Source organism: Erithacus rubecula, assembly GCF_903797595.1.
Source record: "Erithacus rubecula genome assembly, chromosome: 11".
In the NCBI taxonomy this organism is placed as follows: Eukaryota; Metazoa; Chordata; class Aves; order Passeriformes; family Muscicapidae; genus Erithacus; species Erithacus rubecula.
Window position 1 is genome coordinate 23,830,258 of NC_136663.1, and position 3,544 is coordinate 23,833,801.

A 3,544-nucleotide genomic window follows, 5' to 3' on the forward strand; every position below is an offset into this window, starting at 1 on the left:
GGGTTTGCCATTCAGCCCACCTTTATTTTACAATAAAACTGCGACACAGATCAGACCAAGAACTCCTCCCTGTCCTTCACAGAACTGTTGCATAAATGTAGACTGTAACCCCAACTCTTCTTTCAATTCTGGTTTCCATGGCTTGGATTGTAAGAGATGAGAACAGCCAAGTTCATACACTGGAAGGGGTAAAGAAAACCTGAGTGACATGGACAAAACAGGAAATGGCTGGTGGGAGGAATTACAATATAATGTACCTGTAGGTTGCAGGTTCAAGTAAAAAGTGTTTTCTCAACAATGGGAAAAGCCTGTTTTGTTTACATTTTCCAATCACACTGCTTCTGTAGGCACTGGTCTTCCCTAATGAAATGCAGAATGTCCATTATCTGAAGGAATTGTAGTTCTGTAGAAATTCAGAGTGGATATTGGCAAACCATGGCTGAAATTCTGTTGAAGATCAAGGAAACCAATATGAAGTTTGAGTTCTGAATAGCAAGCAAATCTGGGTATGAATTCCCCATGAAGATCTTGGTTACTAAGTAGTTATGAAATAGGGAGGCAGATGTTTGACAATTGTTGAATGCTATACATTCAGTGAGCATCTATTATCTGGAGAAAGTTTTAAGTTACATTTCATGATAACAGTTGTTAAAGGTTGATGGACAGAGTGGGGTTAATTTTACACACATTAATTGGAAAGCATCATTGTGGAAGCAAGGAATGAACATAATTTCCTTTTCCAAGGAAAAGGGTTGCTGCAGTGAGACAAGAGGTTACAATTATAATGACAATCAATTGAGTGATTTGAAGCAAATCTATTCAAAGTTAAACATTCCTGAAGTTTCTGTATTTTCCATCCATGAGCTGTGGAAGTGCTTTGTGAGCTTGCCTGTCCTCCATAATTAGCAGCAGGTTACATTGCTTCTGCTTGATAAGCCATTAGTTATTAGTATGGTGCTAAATTTGCCCTTCTACCAAATGACCCAAAGGGGAAAAGCTGTCTGTTTGATTACAATAATAATAGCTTTTAACAATTGGATTTACTTAGCTAGATGTTAATTGATCCACTTACAACCTTCTGCAAAAAGAGTTTGTGGATGTTACACAAGACTGGAGAAAGCTGCAGGCAAAAATTAGAAGACAGCTGGTGAATTAAGGGTTATGAACTGCCAAGTTCTATTGAAGGAAAACTACATTTCAAAAAAAGGTCTCAGTCAGTATTGAACCATTAAAAAAAAAAAGGGATTTTATCCAAGTTTTTGCCTAGTTTATCTGGGGATAGTGGTGTGAGCCATCACTTTGTTACAGTTACTTGTTTGTTCTCTTGCTCTCCTAGAGGGCAAGTAGTGAAAAGATACCTGCAGGTTGTCCATGGTTATGAAATCAATAATTAGAAATTTGAAGGAAAAGAGTTTCTGTGTCCAATAATCTTTCAAGAAAAACAAATGATTGATGCACTGAAATTTGGCAACTCCTTGTGGAAGATGATAAATTGCATTTTAAATAGGCAAGTATTTGCCATTTCCCTTAAGCAAGGCAGTATTTTAGCCCAATATCCACAGGTTTCTTACCCTCTACCTCTCCTACAACCTTTCTATCTTATTTAATTGCAACCACTTTTGACCTGTCCCACTCCAAGTACCAGAAAACTCAATCCCCATGGGCTGGTGGTCTGTCTGTGGGCATATCCATTTATCTATAGACACACAGCTAGCTGGCTAACACACTCCCAGGAGAGAAAAGCAGCTTCAAGTGTATTTCCCAGAGACTTCCTCAGCCATAAGTATTGCCAAGAAAAAAAATTATGGGGGAAGGTAAGGTCAATAATTTCATTGCATGTCTGTGATTCTGAGTGGTATCATCCACAGCTGTTGCAATGGTAGCACAGGAATTTACATGGACTGGGAGTGTTATTCACCTGTTTATCACATGGGGATGCTTAAGTCTTCATGGGTAATATCTTCTGGGTACTTTCTGAAGTAAAGCAAACCTCAGAACTGTAGAAATTGGATTAGATGTCTGTTACAGCACATCTGGTGCTACACTCACATGATACAGTACCATTGAAGTACCATAGTTCAGAAAGTTTATCATCCCTGCTGTGCTGACTTCAGACTTTACAATGGCTGTTTCTGAGCCTCCTTTTTCCCATGCTGCATCCCTGTCCACGGCAGGCTGGAACTGCAGGATCTGTGATCCCTTCCAATCCAGGCCATTCTGAGTCTGTGATTCCATGAGTCCATGATTCCATGTTGGATCAGCCTCCCAGCTTCCCTAAACAGGATTAATAACAGGGCATTTTTTAAGGCAGCCTCTGGTTAGGAGAGGATGGCAGCATTTGCTCCATTTGCATCTCTAAAATGTCTCAGTCAGCACTGAGTAACTGGGGAAGGAAAAAGCAGGGCTGAGCACAGGAGCTGCAGCAGAGCAGGGAAAGGGATGTTCCCATTTCAGAGCAGGGAAAGGGATGTTCCCATTTCGCAGAGAAGGGATGTTCCCATTCCAGAGTAAGGAAAGGGATGTTCCCATTCCAGAGTAAGGAAAGGGATGTTCTCATTTCAGAGCAGGGAAAGGGATGTTCCCATTTCAGAGTAAGGAAAGGGATGTTCCCATTTCAGAGTAAGGAAAGGGATGTTCCCATTTCAGAGCAGGGAAAGGGATGTTCCCATTTCAGGGCAGGGAAAGGAATGTTCCCATTTCAGAGTAAGGAAAGAAATGTTCCCATATCAGAACAGGGAAAGGAATGTTCCCATGTCAGAGCAGGGAAAGGGATGCTCCCATTTCAGAGCAGGGAAAGGGATGTTCCCATATCAGAGTAAGGAAAGGGATGTTCCCATTTCAGGGCAGAGAAGGGATGTTCCCATATCAGAGTAGGGAAAGGGATGTTCCCATTTCAGGGCAGAGAAGGGATGTTCCCATTTCAGAGCAGGCTCTGACATGGTGATTTCCCCAATGAGTCTCTGAAAATGGCTGCTAACAGCTGTTACAGGAGACACCTGCAATTCTGGGTTACATGCTAAAGCTTTGTGAATTTTCACCTTTTTGAATTTGGTATGACCTTGTGGTGCTCATTTTATTCAGTGTGTTGATGGACTGAAAATCTGGCAGTATTATTCCCCCCAATAACGTTTAATAGTGTTGTGATTTCAACTGCCAGGCCAAGGCTTTTCTACACTCAGTCTGCACAAAAACATGGGACTATGATGGGCAAAAAAAGTCTGCAAATGATACTGTACAAAGCAATGCTGCTTTCATCTTCTGTGTGTGTGTGCACAGTTCTAGATAGTTTCTAGCTATGATCTTAGTTTCTCCAGAACAAGAAACAAAATGCATTGGCAGATATTGGCTAAAACATTTGGAAAATAATTGCCCCTTAGCCATGCTTTTGTTAGCATTGTTTTTCCAAAGAATTGATCCATAAATTTGCTTATTTTGAGAAATCGGATTTTTATTTTTGATGGAACATTTCCACTATAGAGCTACTCTACCAGAGCTAATGGTAACATTCTCACTGGCTTCAGTGGATTCAGTATTTAAGTGAAGC

At 40.7% G+C, this 3,544-nt stretch overlaps 2 protein-coding genes across 3 annotated transcripts in view; one reads left to right on the forward strand and one right to left on the reverse strand.

Moving 5' to 3' along the window:
• The window catches only part of MRPS22 (mitochondrial ribosomal protein S22), a 403,791-nt gene that overhangs the window by 54,697 nt on the left and 345,550 nt on the right, over positions 1–3,544 (forward strand). The gene's annotated exons all lie outside the window — the stretch shown is intronic.
• The window catches only part of RBP2 (retinol binding protein 2), a 56,616-nt gene that overhangs the window by 18,782 nt on the left and 34,290 nt on the right, over positions 1–3,544 (reverse strand). The window lies entirely within an intron of this gene.